Source organism: Harpia harpyja, chromosome 14, assembly GCF_026419915.1.
Source record: "Harpia harpyja isolate bHarHar1 chromosome 14, bHarHar1 primary haplotype, whole genome shotgun sequence".
NCBI classification, from domain to species: Eukaryota; Metazoa; Chordata; class Aves; order Accipitriformes; family Accipitridae; genus Harpia; species Harpia harpyja.
The window spans coordinates 9,663,362-9,684,258 of record NC_068953.1 but is presented as its reverse complement, the minus strand read 5'-3'; the positions used below and the strand labels follow the sequence as shown (position 1 = coordinate 9,684,258).

At 45.3% G+C, this 20,897-nt stretch overlaps 1 long non-coding RNA gene across 1 annotated transcript in view; it reads left to right on the top strand.

The window, feature by feature from the left end:
- The window catches only part of LOC128151054 (uncharacterized), a 121,536-nt gene that overhangs the window by 38,426 nt on the left and 62,213 nt on the right, over positions 1–20,897 (top strand). The window lies entirely within an intron of this gene.

The following is a 20,897-nucleotide window of genomic DNA, read 5'->3' as shown; positions in this document are numbered from 1 at the left end:
CAGTCTTTTAGCTTTGTTTAATCCAAAACTAAATCATGCTTCTTAGCACTGATTGTGTTGATGTCTTCTGCCTTATAAAAGAAAGGTGTGCACCCTGGTTGGCAAAAATTAGTCTTTATCATTGCTGAGATGAACTATGACAGAGGTAGCCAGACTGGGGTGATGTTTTTGACACTGGTCCCAGATGTGAAACCCAGGTTCAGCTTTACTTGAAACTCAGGTTCAGGATCATGCTCTGTTACATGCTCTTTGTGTAGCTGTTTGGTGCAAGATATGAAAATGGATATAGGCATCCTAGTTTGATGCTTGCATCTAAGAGTGTAAATCTTGCCTGTACACCTGAAGTTCTTGTGCACTTACCCAGATGTCCTTTGGTAATGCACATGTTCCAGCTCCTTTTTTGTAAGGGAGCAAAGAAGTGGTGTTTTATGACACTCTATGTGGTCTGTGGATCCTGTCTGGAGTATAACAAGTATTTAAAAACAAATAAAACCCCTTTGCAAATATTTATTTAAATGTTCTGGTTTTACTGTTTATATTCCATTTGCACGTTGGATGTGAAAAGATGCATTTTAATCCAAACAGTGACAAAGGTGATGGCTTTGCCATCCAACATTTCAACATAACGAACTTAATTTTTATTTTTTTTTTCACAGAACAGCCTTGTTTATAACGGAGGCGTGTAAATGAGAATAAGAAAGAAAATGCATCTTCACATACCAGTTTCTGTCACCTCGTTTCCAAATTTAGTTTGCTGGTTTTAATCAGCTCTGCTTCCCTAGAAGGCCGTTTAGCTGTTCTGTCAGGGTTTATTTCTACACATGCATTTGTGTTTGACCAGCCTTCAATTAGAATAGGCTGCATACTAGGGTTTTTCATAGCATCACTGGGGGAGATGTTAGTTTTTTTAAGAAGTTTGAGTGCATGTGTGTCTATATACATTCTTGATATATTTATACATATAAAATATGAAATATATATGTATGTTATTTAGATATGTATTTTACAGTAACCTAAATGGCAGCCCCAAACCTCTCAGCTCTCCATGCTGGCTATTTGGCTCCTGCCCTGGGCAGGAACAGTGTGGTTACCCATTAGCAGATGCTTTTAATGGTTGGTATCAAAGCCCACAAGAGTCCATGGGACTTTGGATAAGATATTTTGATTTGATGATCGATGAAGTAGAAAAAACATCAAATATCTGAAGGCTGTCCCTAGGCAACAGCACCATAGCCAGAGCAGCTGGTATTCCCTACAGCAACAAGGTGTTTCAAAAGAAAATGCAGTGAACATTAGAAATCCTTACTAATCAAGGACTGCCCCAGCAGCTCCAGGATTAAAAAAAAAACAAACCATTTTTTCTCAGATAATGTTTCGTTTGCTCCAGTGACCCCTCTACAGCCAGCAGTTCTATTGGGTAGATGACTTCTCTGCCATTCATTGACCTTGCTATCATGGATCAAGCCAAACCCTCTGGTTTGTCAGTGCTGCAAGCCAGAAATGATGGTTTAATGGCCATTAGTGTAGCTTTTGTGTATGGGAATTGCTGAGGTGAGTCAGTGCTGCTAGAGGAGTGTTTTCTTGAAGGCCTTGGAAAGAGAAGTTGTTTAATAAAGCTCTTGTGTCCGTCCCGTGTGTGTAAAACTTAGCACCTTTTATTGAGAAGCTTATCTGTAATGCGTGCCATTTTCACAGGCAGGTGCAGACCAAGTTGGATGCTCCAAGTAGAAAAATAGTATTACATCTAAGAGAAGCTTTAGAAGACAAGAATTGCTTTAAGCCACACTTCTCCATCTCATCAGCATGAGGGGAACCTCAACTCCCAGGGGTGAAATTGGAGGGTGCCTGCTCTGGGGAGGGAGGACAGGCATTTAAAGCAGGACAGAGCCCTACAGACTAAGCAAGCACCAGCTTTATGCCCTTGTGGATACCCAAACCTAAAGGATATTGCAGCATGTGCTTGATTTTTACTAAGACTTAGATCCACAGGGCTGGAAGGAACCTCAAGTGTTGCCGTAGCTCCCCTTGCTGCTCTGGTGATGGACCAGCTGTGCCTTTCCCTATAATTTCAGCTCCTAACGCTTCATTCAGGTTCAAGGGGGAAGAAACTTTTGCCTCTTCATTTTGAGCCTGAAACGACGGCTGAGCTGTCGGCCTCCTGTCAGGGTGAAGGAGGTAACCTTCCTCCTGATGGTGTCCTCATGAATAATTCCTTCACTCGCCCACTTGATTTCAGGTTTCCCAAAATAACTGACACTTTTCACACTGAGAGCAAGCAATTCTGGGGAAAATAAAATACATTAAACAGCTACACCACCTTGAGAGAGCCCTGAGTGAGTTGGTGATTAAAAAAAAGAAGGTAAAGAGGTTTTGTAGGAAATTTTCGGAGTTGATGGTGAAAACACCATAATTCCTCCATCCTCCCATTTGCAGTGAATATGTGCCTCAGTTGTTTCTTTTAGGATATGACTGTCTTCTGTCTGTGAATCTGCATTCACTGGAGCTGGGAAGTTGGGGACGGATGATATGGGCAATACTCACAGCGTGGCTCGATCTGCCGTTGGGAACCGTCCCGCCTGCCTGAGCAGCCTTTCCCCTTCAGACAATTCAGAGTTTCCTTTCAGAATGTGCCTCCCCTCTTCAGATGTGCTGTACAATGTCTCTCCACTGGATACCCACTGAATGCCTAATTTTTAACCACTCTGTCTGTCAGATCCACAAAAGCTGTTACTGGAGGTGTTTGCATAAAAGAGCTCCACTATAGGTATCTGAGAGCAGCTGGCGATGCTCTAGACAGTATCCAGCAGTGCTGATCGAGGCAGGATGCTTTAGTCTCCCTGGCTTAATGGCTATGTGCATTTTCTTAATGCACCCTCCCCCTCAATTGCCTCATAAATTAGCATGCAGGATGTGTCCAGCCTTGGAAAGAAAAGAAGTTTGGAACCTCTTCAATTCAGACAAGACAGGTTGTGATATTATTGAAAATAAATTGCAAATCTGACAGAGAGAGATCAGAGGAGAGCGTGGGCTCAGCCTTGGGCTCTGGCCGGGCTCGTGCAACGCAGACCAGGGCACGTGGGGAAGATGATGGCTTTGCCTCGTACAACCCTACTCAGCACCATGAGCCCAGCCTGGGTTCAGCCTTGCCTTTGACATGAGGTGAAGCATGTTCACAGTGGTTTTGTCTTGTTTGCACCCCCTTATAACAGTCCTCAGAGGTGGTTTAACCAGCTGGGCAATGCTAGAGTGGAGCAGGACTCCTGTCATACCCCAATGGTGGAGAAAGGGAGTACGCTTACTGATGTGCAGTTGGTTGTTAGAGCTGGACACAGCATGGTGGAGTTCAAAATATCGAACGTTTGGATTGACTTTAGTCCGTGATAAAATCAGTAGCATTCGATGGCCACTGCCTGCTAAAGGCTTTTAGGTGCCTGCTGTGAGATATGGCCTGTTCTGTGTGAACGAGGCTCTCTGAGGGACCTGACCACAGTTGAGGTCCTTCATGTCTGGATTAAAACAGACCAAGAGATGTGAGTCTCCCAAGTAACTGGTACCCCTCTGAGGGAGAGGCAGTCACATTGCTGTGAAAAGAAGGGTCAGTGTGTGCTGCTCCAGTCTCCACTGGGCATCTTTGCCCAGTTGCCATCAGTTGCCATCTTTGCCATCAGTTGATGTGTTTCCCAGTTATGTGAGTGTTTAAGAAGCTGGATGATTTCTCCATCAAACTTCTCTGCATGGTTAATGGCCACACTATAGAAGTGTAGCGCTTGTGGCATTTGATGTTGGTTTTTTTTCTTTTCCATGTCCTCCTTTTTTCTTCTATCCTTCACCTCTCCTGCCCTTCAACGCTGTGCTTTTAAATCTAAAATCAGTTTGGCTTTAGGTTAGGGACAATCCGTAACAAATGAGCAGAAATCACATAGGAGAGGGTGCATCAGGCAAGGGAGCCCCAACCTGCTGCTGACATCTTTACCCCATGATCTACCTCTGTCACGCTCCTTGGTCTGCTGTGCTTTCTTGGGATGCTCGCCAGTAACATGCTTTGTGTTAAACACACAACTGCTCTTCAAGAGTTCATGTTTGAAATCACAGGTATTTAGAGGTGTTTGTGCCCTCAGGAACTGGGGTTGCAGGGCAGGAACTGTGTTTCCCTGGCAATGCAAGCGTACACAGCGTTTAGTACGCCGTGTTTTCTTGCTTTGGTGGCAACTGCTGGTGTCACTGGAAACTTCAAGATGAGATGGGATAATGATAACAACAACAGTGGAAAAATACTATAGGATGATTTGCTTTAATGAGTACAGATACACAAGGAAGCAGGTACTGTTTTGCTACTGTGGCTTACAGAAAACTAACCACATAACTAGATGTTAGTGCTTGCAGGGCTCGTGGTGCACTGAGAGGTGAGAATAACTGATTCCAAAGTTGACATAATCAAAGAATAAAAGAAGATTGGATGTTATAGGTTAAGTTGTTGTAAATTAAAACAGCTCTGCTGAGCTCATTGCAGTTGTTCTGGGTTTTTGCAAATGCAAGTGAGAGGAGTTGGCTCTGTTTTTCCAGCTGATCATTGGTTAGAAAATGCCGTTTTCTGGTATGTGAGTAAAAGTGAGTGGGGCAACTTGGTCTTCATAAGACAGAATGTTTCCTGTTGGAGTCTTTCTATGTGTACTGTAAGCCAGACAGACCTGTTGTCCTCTTACAAGCTGCAAATTACACAGGCAAATGTAATTACTCATTCTCTTTGTTATTAGTGTGCAGCTAGGAAGCTTCAAGCAATCGTCCCTTTCTTGGTATTTCAAAGCTTACTTGCAAGATGCATCCTTGATATTGAACACAATGAGATGTCCTTTTTTTTTTTAAATTCAATTAAACATTTGCCTACTGTGACTCTTTATTCACTGCAAATTGTCTCTGTAAATAATCTTCATCAAAAGTCAGAACCAATCCCCATTAGTTGTTTAGATTAATTAATGAGTCCCCCTGGAGCCACCCAAATGAATTCAATTTAAACGTCAACAACTTGGCTATGGAGTTTCCCAGGTTGGCATTAAGACAATATTAAACCTGCAATAAGTCACATTTAAAATGTTAATTCAAAGAAGCTCTCCATTTAGAGCATTTAATTAAATCCTTAAATAAACTGCATGGGCTCAATACCAGATGGTTCTGCATTTTCATTGCAGCAGAGAGCCTTGAAGTCATTGAGGGAAGTAATATTGGAGGCATGGTGAAGATAACCAGGATATATAGTGTAATAAAATCTAATCTTGTTTCCAGCAGGGAGATTCAGTGTATGTACACAACCTAGGCTAAAATTGTAAGTTAATTACATTAACCCCAGTGTACTCTGGTATCTGAGCAGCCAGAGATGAAATTAGTCTTTTTCCTATCATAAGATTCTTTTCAACTTCGCTATATTAATTTTTAGCCAAATACTTACTCATAAGGAAAATTGAAGTTAATGTAACCAAAGACAAAGTAATGCAGTCTTAATATTCTGAAGGGATTACAGAGGGCCGTGAAAATACACTTTGCAAATGTCACTCACTTTGAATGGATTTGTGGTGGGAAGGTGGGGGAAAAAGAATTATGGCTGTGATCCGCACCATGCTGGGGTTTAATAAAGGTCATGATTTAAGAAATTTGGGCCTTCGGGGAAAAAAAAAAAAAGATAAAAAAAAAAGATAGACCTCTGTCTGAAGGCCCAATTTCCTTGATAAGATGTGGTGAGTTGCCTCCACTGCTAGACAGCAGAGGTATGACATCTTTGAAATCAAGCTGAAATTCTGGAATACCATTTGGGTTAGGATACTTCATTCAAATATATGTATGTTCGGGGGGTTTTTGGTCCTTGTTGCAAGAACCATCTTTTTTATATTACCCGTTTGCCTGGTAAAAGTTTTTGCAATGAGTAAAGACAAAGACCCTTTTCCCTTGGTAAAAACTCAAAACTGTATTGGGAAGATAAGGTGGGTTTTTTTCTGTTTGTTTACTTGTTTCTTTAAAAGTTGAATCTGTGACCAGAGTCCTTGGCATCAGGATGCTTGTACCCACTGGTTCAAAAGATGTTCTCCAGTTTCTGTCTTGCCTCTCAAAATCTGATGCTTTCCAAGTGCCTTGGGTGCCTCCTCTCTGGGTGTTTGATGTAGCCTCCTCCAGCAGCTCGCTGTTGCTGTGAAGAGCGAATCAACACTCTGGGTCTCAACTCGAGAACTGAAAGTCACCATGAGAAAACTTAGTTTGTTCCCTCCCTGCGAACTGTAAAACAGGGATGTCATTAATGTGGCTCAGCAAAGGGAATAACTTTTTCTCTTAATATTCAAGAAAGTGTAATTCAATTTCCAAAAATATGGGTTTCCTTCTGTTGGCTAATAAAACACATCAGGGAGGAGAAATTACTTTGCTGTCGTGGCAGAGCAGATTTGCACTGTTTGGGCTTTGCTGGGACGCCTGCGGGAGCCCAGGTAGAGGACTTGAGTCACGTCAACAGTGCAAATTTTGCACGTTTGATTGCATGAAGGAATGGAGTTGGCGAGGAGCGGTCTGAGCCTGTTTGTGCTACTTGCCCCGTGCTGGAGTTGAAAGGACCCAGAAGGGTGGCTTTTCCTCGCAGAGGCTTTATAACTCCCGCTCTCCGTCCTCTCCTTGCCCCGTCTCGTGGTGTTGGGGGTGACTCGGCTGCACGCCCCTGTTGCCTTCCTGTTGTTACAGCTCTGCGCGATGCTGTTGGTGCCCGGGCTCTGCACCGCCAGGATGTGGTCACCCCTGCGAAGCGGCCCCTTCCCGGGGGGCCTTGCAGCGAGCTATTTGTGGTGCGCCCTGGGGGATGGAAACACTGAAAGCTTTGTTACTTTCGTAATCGCAAGCTCCTCAGCTGCCCCAAAATTAGAGGAACGGCTGTAATAACCGCTCTGGTGCGGCTCCTTGTAGTTTGAGCCACTTCACTGGAGGAGCTGACTGCATTGAAATTAGCCATGAGAAATTATTTTACATAACTTAAAGGCAGCAAGAAAGCTCAAAACTTTCTCCTCCGTCCCTGCCTGTCTCCTCCTCCCTTCAAGGAAATCGGAGCCATTGGGTGACCTGAAAAGAGCCAGGGGCTGGTGGATCATGCAGCTCTGCAAGCCTTTGGGGAGCAGCAACCCCTCTGCTGCCTCAGGTCGCATCCAGCTCCCTCCCTGCAAGGTGCTTTGAGGAGGCTCAGAGGGGGAGACAGGGGCTGGCTGGGGCAGTTTGGGACTGAATTGGGCCAAGTACCACTTTAGAATGGGTCATTTACCTATGTGTGTAGGAGTGACAAGATGAGCTTGTAAAACTTTCCGTCTCTTGTTTGCTTAGAGAAGCCTCAACTGAAATGCTCTGGAAATCCCCCAAATCTTGACCCACATGAAAAATGACTCCAGTTTAAACGACCCCCAGACTGACAATTTCAGAATCATTAAAACTGAACGTTTCTGATTGCAGCAGTCTCCCCAGTCAGTCCCTGTGTGGGAATGGCGGCTGGCAACGCATACCGTGTCTGGAGTTTGCTTTTGAAGGAATTCCCCATGGGATTAGCTTTCCTCTTGGTGTGCATCATATTAACTGGGAGATGTTCTCCACCAAGGAAGATGTTAGAAAGCACTGGTGAATTTTACCTGTTCTCTTATCTTATCTTATCTGAGGGTCACTGCTTGATCACATGCATGCCCAAGAAGGTTTGAAGCACTCAGATCACCAAGGGGCTGGCTGGTTTCTGCCCTGTGGGATATCATCCCTGTGAGGAGCTTCTTACAGCCCAATGGATGGGAAACTTCACAGGGATCAGACTGGGAACAGGGAGAAATGCAGAAATTATACTTTTTTAGACCCTGCCAGCAGAGTAAGTTAAGCAAGCCACGCTCATTAAGGCGAAGATGCTGCTTGTCTTCCCATGCTGGTGCAGCATTGTGTAGTTCCCAGCTCAGGTAACTCCCAGCAGAGGACTTCTTGCACTGGGTTGTCCTTTATTAAAGCTTAGTGCTGAGTTCCTTAGGTTTTGTGCTATCTTCAATGAACTGTAAATAAATGCTGTCTGTCTCGCTTGGATGTTGCCCCAGGTCACAGCTGTGGGAGCTTGTGCTGAATTGCTGAGATGTGTGCAGGCTCCTCTCTGTGCTGCACAGCACCCTGGGCATCTGATTAAATCCCACCCAATGTGGCGGGTGCTGTTTGTTCACTCACTCGAGCGCTGCAAGACTCGCTTTCCACTTTTAATGTGGTCTTTGCAACCATAACAGCTAATAGCATCATGATTAAACATGAGAAGGATCTTCAGAGCAGTGTGAATGTGCCAGTTTCTTTATTAGCACGGGGCAACAGGAATAGGGAGGTACTGGGAAGCATCCTGAAGGGCCTCTCCCTTCTTTCAGGGCTGACGGATTGGCAAGAAAAGAGGGCATGGGATTTACTTGGTTGTAGGGAGCTGGATTTGGGAGTTGGTGTCTTGGTCATCAGAGACACAGCCTGGTTTTATTTACTGCTAATGAGGATTCATTTAATAGCAATATTAGGCAGTTCTACATGTATTAAAGACCAAACCTTGCTCAGCTCTGCCTGGTGCCTCTAGCACTGCTGTGCACCCTCACCTTCTTGCTTGCTCTGTGTTGGGCTTTGCTAGTTTGCTGCACGTTGCTTTATATCCTGTGGCTGGTGCTCTGCTGTCTGGGGCTTGATTAAGTTAGCTGATGCTATGGGGATACAAAACCAATGAGGAGAAAAAAAATAACCCTGGAATGATGCTTCCATTACCAAGTAAGCTGTTTCCCTGGCAACATGAAGTTCTTGCGATGCGACTGCTCTTGGATTGCCCTTCCCTGCCCTGAAATACCCCCTTGGAGCTGCTGAGGCAGCAAATGCTGCCCAGAGGCAATGGGAACCATCACTGTTGGTACAGACCTGGACTGGGAAGCAAAAGAATGAGTTGGTGCAGCTGTTGGTGGATTATTATTTTTTATTATTTTTCCTGTTATGAGTCCAGCTCTGCCCAATTTCCTCCCTGCCAGATCTGTCATTTTGAGCCTCCTCTCCTCCAGGTCTCCGCCTGTGCGTCTCTGCCACAGGACGCACGTGTGAATGTGTGGCAAAATGTTGTGCCAGCAAGTTGGAAGAGGTACTACAAATGCCATTCATTGTGCTGGCTGAAGTCCTAAAGAGCTGGCAAGCTCTGCATTTCCTAACACCATTTTTAAGTGTCAAAGCTGTATAAAAGCTTATCCAGCAATGGAGTCTCAATGGCATGGCTCCGATTAACAAGCTATCGTGCATTTAGCGATGCCTTTTACAGCTCTGCTTGACCTACGTGTCAGCAGTCCCCTTCCCTCGCCGCACGTGGCGGCAGCCGCAGCGAGCTGGGTGTTAACCACGGAGCCACCTTGGGCTTTGGGGAAGTTTTTGGAACTGCATCTAGCTGGTATTTACCTGCAATTTTCTCTGTTTGACTCCAGCAATTATGTTTGTCCTTTCCTCTGCTGATCTCTGCTTACCCTCAGTTCTGCTGCTCCCCTTGCTATATGAAGTGGTAGGCTAGATTATATTTAAAGCCCCTTTTATTTCTCCAGGGCTTGCTGGGCAAGGATTTATGAGTGTCTTAATTCCACAGTACTTGGGGCAGGGGAGTGCTTGCTTGCTTCTTGGTGGCCGAAAGAACTCCCATTATTTGAATGTGTTCTTAGTCTTTGGTATTTAGGATATTAGATTTGTTGGTTTGGTTTTTTTTTTAATTTAACTAATCATGCAACAAGAGCAAAGATGTGCAAACAACATAGTACCCAAATTACCAAATACAGAGGTCCCAGATGAAAGAACACCTAAAGCCACAGATTCACTCTGTCCTGCTTCACTATCTCGAAACACTATTTTGGATGAATATATGCTTTTAAATGTAGCCATGGCTCTGTCATCAAGACTGCACTGGACGAAGGATAGGGACACACTAGCACAGTAATTTCAGTCACCAAGCAAATCTCTGCTTCTGCTGGCCACCCAGCTTACCAGCCATTGTATTTCAGTGGGAATTCCCAGGGTTTGCTCCTGGTTTTCCTTACTTCTTAAAGATCCCTGATGTCGATGATTAAGGATTGCTATGAGTCTGTAATAGCCACATATGTTTTCTTTTTCATGTAGGTGAGCTTCAAAGTTATTTCAAATGAAGTAAAAATATAGCAGATCTTGCCTGTTAAATATTCCACCGCCCTGTGGTGTCTATGCTATTATTAGTAGGGAGGATTTTTGAAAGCGCTTTGCTGGCTCAATTCTTTTCTTGGTGAAGTCAATGGCAAACCTCTGCTTACCTTCAAGGGTAACAATAAGTTGCTATTGTGTCTAGCTGAAAATCCTACCTGTTGTGGGTAAAGTCAGGATGTCTTGCTGGTGTGTTGTGGCTGTTGCCTAAACAAAACACATCCTGAAGTATTGATAATAAATAAATATTTTAGCAAAGACATTTTTGTTGCTTTGACTTTTTTTTTTTCCATCCCAGCTGCATTATGCTAAAAGGAAGTAGCAGTGACATGGTAGAGAAATTCATATTCAGCTGATTTTTCCCCCGAGTAGTTACTGGAGTGGTCGCAAGGTGCAGTTTTGTTCATCCCATTCAAAAAGAGGTCCCACAGCTCATGGAGGGAGCACTGTGAGGTTGTCCAAAGGCAAATAGAAAAGTGGAAAGAATAATTTGTGTGGGGTTTGGGGGTTGTGTTGGATCACTTTATATTCTGCGTGCTCAGTTTCAAATGAGATGTAAACTCAGGATTCTCCTCAACTGTGGTCATTAAATGTCTTACAGCATTTTTCATAAGACAAGGGGATCTTGGTGAAATCCCAACTCGATTAATTATATACTGCTTCCCTAAAGTTCTTCCTGCAGTTGCAAGCAGATGCAGCATCTTTCCCTCCTTTCTGTGTTGTCAATTAGAGTGCAGGCTTGTTAGCTGGTTTATTATCTGTTTCCTTTTTAAAGAGACTCAGAGGTGGTTTTGTCAGCGCTGAATGAAGTATACAGTAAATAGTTTGTATACTGGAACATTGTGCTTAGGAAAGACTTTGGAAGATCTGTGGATGAAAATTCCTCTTTGTGTGCTTTTTTTTTTTTCCCCCTCCCCTTAATGAGGGCAAGCATAGCAAATATATCAAAGGTATCAACCACCACTTACCTGAGTCCACCTGTGGCTGGAAAAGCAGCCTAGGAACTCATCTGTGAGATGTGACTGACTTGTGAGCTTTCTTTTTGTCCTCCTGTGCTTGCATGTTTCCTTATCTGTGTGTGGTGGCAGGTAACACCTGGCTCCCAGTAACAACAAATCTCAAAGGGTTATGCTCAGCACGGTGGAAATGGTGAACGGGGCCTGCAGCAATGACAAAGACCTCCTGTTGTAGTCTAAAGGTTCCCACACAAGATTGCTGCGGCTCTCCAAAAAGTTTAGCCAGTAGTTCCATTAAAAAATCATTACTTATTTTTGTTCTTGAATTTGAAGTTAAAATTTGCAATTATTGCTGTTGCAGTTCTGCAATAAATGTGGACTTCCCTGTCCTAGGCACTGAGCAAACATGGTTCTTTGCTCTTTGAATGGGGAACTGGAAGCACTGGAGACCTTCACCTTGGGGCCAGTGCCAACTGCCCATGTGGGATCTTGCTCATGTAATGCCCCCAGCTTGGCAACGACAGGCTAATGGTGAACACAGTGGAGTGAATGCCAATTCTGTGCAGTGACCTTCCCTCCAAACCACTCTTTAAATACGAGTCCATGAAACACGGGAATCTGTGGCTATCTTCTCTTGTTGCCATCAAGTGCTCGTGTGCTTACACACATTCCCCCAGAGGAAGTAATTTTTTCTGGGTCTTTCTGTTGCATCTGTCACCATCTCTCTCATGCAGGGCTTGCTGCTTTTGCTTTGTGAGCTGAAATAGAAGTGAAGTTATTAGCTTCTTGAAAGGGAGAAAACATCTCAGAGTGCTTTGTTACGTGAACAATAAGTGCTCCTGCCCACAGGCATTAGTGCAAGTGGTGAACAAGCTAGTTAATTATATTGAAATCAATGCTATTGGCTTAGATTTAAAGCTCTGTTCTCCTTGCATTGACTCTGTCCTTCCCGTTGCAGCCTGTGCCTTGCCAGACCTTGTGTCGAAGGTAGCCGCTGCTGAGCTGCACTGCAAGCCACCGCCACAGTGGAGGTCAGCATTCGCCCACCTTGAGCCCTGGCCAAGCCAGGGAAGATGCACAGCTCCAGATGTGTGTCTTGCATTGCACCATTTGCCCCAACCTTTCTCCCAAAGGCTGGGGCACAGGGATTTGGGGCAACCTTAGGAGTTAAGATAACGTTGCCCGGAGGATTTGGCAGCCCTGGTACAAGCAGGTGGGCAATAGCAGGGCTGATGCGCACCCGCGTACTGTTGGGGTCCTGGCGCTGACCTGCTCATCCGAGTGACGCTGGGAAGGGAAGACTTCTTGACACATTTGTGTCATGTCAAGCGCAGCTCAGTTCTGGTAGCTTCTCCCACCTTTGACTAATTGCTGACCTGACATCTTTCTGATAGTGACCTTGTTTCAGCTAGTAATTCAAATATCTTTCAGTGTCAGAAATAATAAGTGCCACAGTGAGATGAACAAGCAGAGCTTAAGTTGAGCACAGATTAATGGGGTTTTAATATTCCTAATTTAATCACTCCTTTCTGTCTGAATGTGTGCAACATGATGTAGCAGCTAATTATTTTTTTAACCATGATGAGGATCTTTCCTAATCATTTTTATATTTAACATGAATGAAGGGAGGGCAGTGATTAATGAGGGAATAAATCTTACGAAACAGAAGCAAGCACATGATCAGTTAAAAATACAGCTGTCTGATTCCCCCCCCCCTTCCCCTGTACTGCAAATACTTAACCAGCTGCACCTTCTCAGCTTGATAGCTAGCTGTCTTCAGCCCTAAAGAAAGACCAGAAACTTTTCTTATTCCTCTGGTGGTTCTGCTGGCATCTCTCTGCGTGATCATCTTTGTGATGAATGCAGAATTATTTTTCTTAAAAAAAAGAAAAAAAAAATTGCCCCACTAGATACGTTAATGGTTGGATAGATGTCTTTTCAAATATTTGTTCCTGACAGGGTGTTTGGAATTGCAGATGAGAAGCAAACCAGCTCTCAGCATCTGTCTGTTGCTACTGTACGTTTCCATTGTGTGAAGCAGAGACAAAGCCAGGCAATTCAAAGCTTAAGTGGATGCTCTTGAGATCTTCTCCCCCCGCACCCCCACCCCTTCCCTCCTTTTTCCCACATTTGGCTGCTTCTCTTCTCTCTAAATTCTATTTTTTCCTCCATCCCTCAACCCCCATGTGTTGGTTTTGGGACTCTCTCTTCTCCCTGCGATTCCTCCCCTCCCTCCCCCTCAAGTCCCTTTGTACATCCTTGCTGACTGGTAATTTTAGGGTTTTTGCTGAGCTCTCAGACTGTAGGATAGCTCAGGGTTGAAGGTTATGATGATCAAAGGTGTGGTATGGGGCTTTTTCCCACCGTTCGAGTGCAGCTCGGTAGTTTGTAATTAGTGTCAGTCGATCACGAGTCCAACGTGCGTAGTCTGCAGTTGTGGTTTTGTTGTTACAGGGTTGTTGTGTGCGCTGGCTGTTTTGGGGAGGCTTATTTGAGCCTGGCATGGCACATGCTGCAGTGAAGCCCTTGGCTCAGCCAGGCAGTGATGGCTCACGGCAAACTGAGCCCTCTGCTGAAGATCTGGGGTTTGCTCATGGAAAGCTGTACCTGTGAACCCAACAGTGCCCCTCTATTAACTATGGCCATGGATAATCTGTAGTATAATCCAGAAAAGATTTGGGGGTTTTGCTGGGATGTTTTGATTTTTGTTTTGGTTTTGGGTTTGTTTGGTTTTTTTGATGGGGAGACTGTGCAAATGCTCCATTCAGCCATGGAGATGATTCAATGGGTTTCTCGGCAGCGCAAGGTCATTTTGGATGCGTCTCTTCTCAACAGCTAACAAGCAGAATTTTAATAACCGATCAAGATGAGCTGTGCCCGAGCAGTGCTGGCAGCCACCCTCTAACCTTGGTGTCTTCTGCAGACTGTAAAATTGGTCTAATTGTCTAAAGAAGAAAGATAGGCTTAAATACAGCTTCTGTTGCTTAACACCTTGTTGTTCCTTGCTTCTTGAGTAAAGAGCACCAAGCTCAGGGAATCAGTGTTTCAGGCACTGGTGACACATACCAATGGCTTGATGGATGCTTGGGAAGTTTGGGATCCTGTCGTGCAGTGCTCTGTACGAGCAGGCAGAGTCCTGAAGGACTGTGGGCTAATGCAGTGCAGAGACACGGGCAGAGGGGTGGGAGAATGTAAGGAAATAAGAGAGTGTGGTGGACCAGTTTCTAAAATTAGGGGGGAGGGTTTCTGCTGAGGCACTTAATTAAAATTTTGCTCTTGCAGATCAGGTCTAGTTCTTGCAGCATAAACATGATTCAATCAAAGGAAAAGCAGAGGGAAGATGGTTGTTTGCTGATCTAAGATAGGTAATGCACGTCAGGAGCAGATGTTAGCTGGCAAGATCCTGTTTACATGAGCCCGCAGCTAGCAGCAAAGATCCCTTCCCTTGTTACGGGAAGGGAGAGACTCAAATCAGGAGCAAAATTGTTTCCAAACAGTTTTTTCTCTAACACTTTTTTTCATGAGGTTTCCTCGGCCACTTTCTGTAGCACTGCAAATGGCAGTGGCATAATTACATTTGTCTTCCAAACTGTCTTTCCTTGAAGGCAAGCTCCACTTTGGCCTTGATTCGATTGTGTACTTTTAATCTTGAAGAAAAATTAATGCATAAGTATTCATTACAAAATTGCATTTTATATGGTCAACGTCCCCTCTTATAATTACAGGTTCCAGCTGAATGTCATTTCTTGTCTCTATACTTCCAGCTCCCTTACAGCATAGGCGTCTCGTACTCCTGAAGCTTCTCTGCATTCGTGTAATAAATAAATAATCACACCTTTTCTGCTGTCAAAGCTGAAAGCATGCACAGCTCTTTGCCACAAGATACACTGGGACTGCAAGGTACAACATTTCTTAATTAGACTGACCTGAGGTGGTTGGGGTTTGTTCTTTTTTTTTTTTTTTTTTTTTTTTAAGCAGCTTCATTAGCTCAGGAACTTAATTGCAAATGACTAGACAAGCTCTGGTCTTGGTTACTAGGAAAGGTTAGAGCGTTTCTCACTGGGGATTAGATCCTGTGAGACATTTTGCAGCTTGATTTTTGCAAGGAAGGTTTCAGGTGTGCTCAGAGCATCTTAGTGCTAGGCTCAGAATTAGCAAAATAATTAGAAGTTCAAAGCAGAGAGGGGGGCTGGGTCAAATCCCAGCCAACCTTTTTGATCTTACAAGCCACACTGCAAAATCTGTATGGGGTTGGGAGAAATGGGACATGGAAAGGGAGCTCTGGAAACAGAATTGGGGGATGGCAGGTTTCCACGCTGCTGTGTTTGAGCATGGGGAGCAGCTGAACATCTGGCTGGGCTGGAGGGCCAGCTGCCAGCAGAAGTCTGCTGTCCCTGCTGACCGGCTCCCTACCACAGAGGGGACTTGCATTGACCCGCAGCCCTCATGCCAGCACAGCTCTCTGTACCAGGGGTTATGGCTGAGCTACCTGGTGACCAAAAGTCATGGTGGCCTCTCTCACTTGGTCTGTGTCGCAGAATTAATCTGTTGGTAACATCCCTGGTGTGACATCACTATTAATAGCATCATTAATGCAGAACCTTTGCAGCCTCCATGCTTTTTGGGGTTGTCTTTCTTGACCTCATGAAGAAGTCGTCTTGAAACAGGACTCTACAAGGAAAGGGAGGACTTGGGGAATCACTGTGAAAGGTTTGCATGTTCCTGTGTGGTGGAAGCAGGTGAGACAGTTACCTGCTATTGAGGGCTCCTGAGGGTCTGAAAACTTTGAAAGAGGGTTACTTTGTGTTCACTAATATGTCCTGTCTTTTTGTGCTCTGTACCTAGTACTGATATAGAAGCGGTTCAAAGACCTGTATTCAGGTATTCTAGGAGATGATTTTTCCTGCTATACTTTACCTGCATAAAGCAAGGTTTGGATGTCTGCTGACCTTCAGTGCCTCTTCCTATCTACCTGCTGCACTTGGTATTTGTATGTGAAAGCAGGGATGGCATCTGCCTGGTGGAGCTTTGTGCTGGTGGTCTGTGCTTGGTACAATGAGGCAGCAGTCATGATGGGAGACTTCTGATCTCATCATTTGTAAAAGTGTGCTGAGAATGATGTAGCAAATGCAGCAAAAGCACCAGTTTCCCTTGCACTGCCCAGCTCTGTGTTGATTTGCCTTGGCTTAGAGCAGAAGGCAGTCTCTCCTAGGGTCAGCCCATGGGACAGACGGGGCAGTGGCTGTTCCCACTGCTCCCTGCCCTTTGCAGAAGCTGCCAACAAGGTGCCTGCTGAGATGGAAGATATTATGGTTATGTTAAGGCAGTTGCAATGCAACCAAGCTCTACATCTCCCTCTGCAAAACTGAGCACAAAACTGAAGGCAAGTTTTAATCTCTATCAACCAGAGAGGTAACCATGCTATTTGTCTGAAGGCAAGAGGATCTGTGACCCTATTTCTTCCTTCCCCTACTCTTTTGGTCCTCCAGACTGTAAGAAGTCCGAGTAATTCATGTCCTTTATTAGTCTGTGCCGGGGAAGAGGGTTTTGAGATGCTTGTGTGATATCTGAGTTCTGCCACACAACAAATATACTCGAAAGGCTGTGTCGTATATAACCCACTTGAAGCGAGAGCATTCAGGTAAGGAAATGAAGGGCTGCAGGGCTCAGCTGTGCAAGAGGAAAATAATTAGGGCATGTTTATCTCATGCTCAAACCTACAGAGGTGAAAAGCAAGGGACGGGAAGACTGGTTCAGAGGGAGCTGGGGGTGGGGAGGGCAGGAAGGAAAGGACCTGACATGGGAGTGAATTAAACCTCTCCAAAAGACTCGTATCATTGGGATAAATCCCCCCTCCCTCCCTGTTCCTGCTCTAATAGAGGATGATCTCTGCCTTGCTGGCTTTTCCTTTCAAGGTCTCAGGAGCTGTTGTTTTCCAAAGGTAAAGCCCTGGAGCTACTGAGGGAAGGGTACACTAGTTAAAAGGTGCCAGGTGAAGAACATCTGTATTTCTAGGAGTTTCAGGTTTGCTAGCATAAAAGGGAGAAAAATATCTTCAAAATACAAAATAAGCCTTTGGTTCTTTTTTTTTTCCAACACAGCTGAGTTCTGACTCAGATTTCCACCTGATTTTTATATTTTTCTTTAGACCCTCCCTCCCCACTATAGAGAGCTGAGTGCACACATGATCACAGCCAGTGTAAAACCACTCTGTGGAGCTGTGGTTTCTTCTATCACTGTCCTGTCCCAGGATCAGGTGATGGAGACTACATCAGAGCAAAGAAGGTTGAGCAGTGCCACGTGGAGCTCTGGCTCTTCCTTCCCTCTCTTTCTCCACCGACCCAAAGAGGTGCGTGGAGTTTGCAGCAGTTCTTGCAGACTTGCTCAAATCAAAACGCTTGGCACATCCTTCGCTTGCTCTGTGCTGTTTGCTCTCAAGCTGCCTGTTCTTTCTGGTCTTCAGATCTGGCTTTCATAATTTGCACAGGCACATATCAGAGCAAATACAGCCCTTGCCAGTCTGCAAGTCTGGTTCAGTGGCAGAACCCAAGAGAGAATATTTTCATCCCAGGCTTTGCCACAAATCTCCTGAAGCCCTGAAGAGTTTGTGATTTCTCTCTCTCTCTCTTTCGGCTTGCCTTTGCCTTTTAGGGCTTCATGTTCTCCTTGCCACGCTAACACATGCTGGTGCAGGCTGTTCCTCTGGCACCTCATAGCTCCGCTCTGTTGCTGGTCCCTGTTTTTGCAGAGGGCTGCAGGAAGGACTCTGTGTGCAGGGTGAGGATGCTGGCTCCCCAGAGCAGGAGGATTCCTGCTGGGTGGGCACTGGGCTGCTGGGGCTGTCACCTCCATGGATGCTGGTGATTGCTGGGGGCCAGGGGAAGGTCTGCACTGGTGGTTTGACAAACCCCTGCCAAGAGCCTGCCCAGCCCGGACAGGTTGTTCAGAGGCAGCCCTGGGAGAAAAGCTTGAAACTGATGCTGTGACTGTTGTGAGTTTGGAAATGTTGTTACTCCTATCTTTGGATAACGGTGACAAGGTGAAGAGGAAGACAGGATGGGATTTTTAGTTAGAAGGATCATACCCTGGCTCTAGAGACTTGTGCTTTATCTCCTCCCCGGGAAATGCAGATTTCCACGCACAGCTCTGAGGTTCTGCTTCTTCCCTGCTGCCTCCTGCGCAATAAAAGCAGAACTGGGTATCTCTTCATTTGCACAGCTCACCTTTATTTTTGGCCAAAAAGATAATCTGTTTAATCCTACCATATCCTCCATGAGAGGCAGCTTCCTACATCAGTTCTGTGCCCCTGAGGGTAAAGAATTATTCAAGGTATCAAGCCTGACCTGGATTTTGTGTGATGTGATCGCATCCAGAGCATGGAAATCCATGCGATCAAATGGCAAATCTCTGAGCTTTGGCAGATATGCCTCCTGCTCTGCAAAAGCATGTTGCCATGGCTACATCTCAGTGTGAGCATCTCTCTCCTTATCCCAATGCCGTTTCTTCTGCCAGGGTTGCTGCCTGAACTCAGAAGCCCACCCTGTCGCAGGCAGTGTTGGGCTGGGGCATGGCAGGAGCACATAGGCAGTGGGTAGCAGGTAGCAAACAAGCTCCTTGTTTGAATCAGAGGTGGGTGAATTGTTGCCAATGACTCCTTAAATGGAAAAAGCAAACCCAGCAAGAGCTTGAAATACCTGTCAAAAATGCCACCTCTGTTTATGACTTGGGAACAGAGAAAGTGAAAAGCAAACGGGAGCTGGTTGCATTGAGAGCTGGGAAACCTGAGCTTCAGCTCTGCCCTTCCTGACAGGTGGCAATTCGAGCATCTCTGCGTGCTGCAGTCCCCTGCATCGAAGGGGTGACAGTTACCTGTCACCTAACGGGTAGCTCGTGATTTGTAGATGAAAGTCACTGAAACTACGTTTTAGGCTGAGTTACTCTTGTTCTGAGAGCAGCTCCTGTATCATGCAACAACAGTTGTGGTTTTGTGCCACAAAAAAAAGCCTGATCTGTTTAGAGGCTATCAAGCAGAAAGACAGAAAAGCTCCAAAAGTAGCGGTGTGTGTTTGGGGGAATGTTACTACTGGGGTGCCTAAATTCCCTGACCGAGCATGAAGATCCTGTGTAAGGCCATGGGACCCATATCACGTGTCAGGGCTGAAAAATCCAGGGTGGTTCTTGGCTGGGAATAACGAGAGTTATTAGTTATTAGTGCTGGGCTGGGAAGAGGGTGTGGGGCTCCCACTGCTTTGCTGTAAGGCAACTGGAAGCAAAACTCTGCACCCTTGCAGGATGTTTATAGTGCCAGGTTGGTCCCTATTTAGTTCCAGGGCTTGTATTTTTTCCCAGCCATCCCCACTGAACATGTGTTATCTTGCTTGGGGACATTGATGGGAATGACATGAGTAAGTTTGTTGGCCAAAGGAATCGTGCATAGAGGAAAAATCAAGTTGTCCCAGGCCAAACCCTACTAGCTGCATTTTGAAGTCTCATGTAGGTAAGGCGTGTGTAATCACTAGTGCATATCCAGCTTAACAACGCCTGGATCCTTCTGGCATATCTTCAGTGCAATGAGTCCAGAGCTCATTGTCCCCAGTCGATGAAGAAGGGGAGGCATTGCCAGAAGGTGAAACGTGTTAAATGGGCTCAGCTGCCCAGTCCTGTGCCACGCGTACCTCATCCATGCTGGATGCCACCAACTGCCTACATTTTGTAAGGCAACTGCTCGCAGTACTGGGGAAAGCTGATGACTTGTGCCCTGCACAGGCTGGTACCTGCCAAGCCTCTAATGCATTTCCTGCTCATGCCAGTGCTGCAGCAGGAGGGAAAATGCTTTGGATGAGAATCTGTGTGCTCCAAGCAGCTGCTTTGTGCATTAACTTTATCCCCCAGGAAGGGGTCTGTAACACTGGTCTGCAGGGTCTGGAGAGCAAGAGGTTGCTTCTCTCCCCTTTCTGCTTCTTTCTCAGTATGAGTGATGTTTGAGGCTGCAGTGAAGATGCAGTGCTGCTGCTGCTGCAGAGCTCCCATCTCTTCTGCCAGCCTCTTCCATACCTGGTGTGTGTAACCAGAGAGGTCTTCAGGGCTGGGGATGAAATTTCCCCAGCATCAAGGGCAGAAGAAATACAAGAAAGAACTTAGGGCGGTTGGGAGGAATCTATTTTCCCCCACTCCCCAGATTTCTGGAGTTTCTCCTGAAGGGAGATTGAAAGCATGTGTATCCTCTTCTGGTTTTAATTGTGTATTCTAATATGAAACTGCAATATAGGCGCTTATTAAAGTAGCCTTCTACTGCCAGAGTCGCTGTGTTTGATAGAAACCCCAGAAAATCCCCTGAGCCGCAACGTGGGAATCCAATTCTTTTCAGTTGATGAGACTGTAAACACATTTCCTTGGATTTGCAAGAACCATAGCAAGAGTTTCAATCATATGAATAAAGCAAAAGAATATCTGATGGGGAATATTCCTTCTTTGCATATTCAAAACTTGCAGCCTTATTCTTAGGCAGCATCTTTTCAAAGGAATGTACCATAAAGAGGCAAAAAAGCATTGCCCAGGGGATTTAGGCAAAGATCCTCCAAAATTAGCACAGTGGGGGGTATTCTCTCCATCAAATTTAAATCATCCAAGTTAGATACCTAAATTTGGAGCCCAGGTACCTGCTATGGCCAGTAGTGTCTCTACAGACAGCTCTTGCTCCCAGTTCAGTGCCCAGTGACCCTACTGAACTTAAAAATT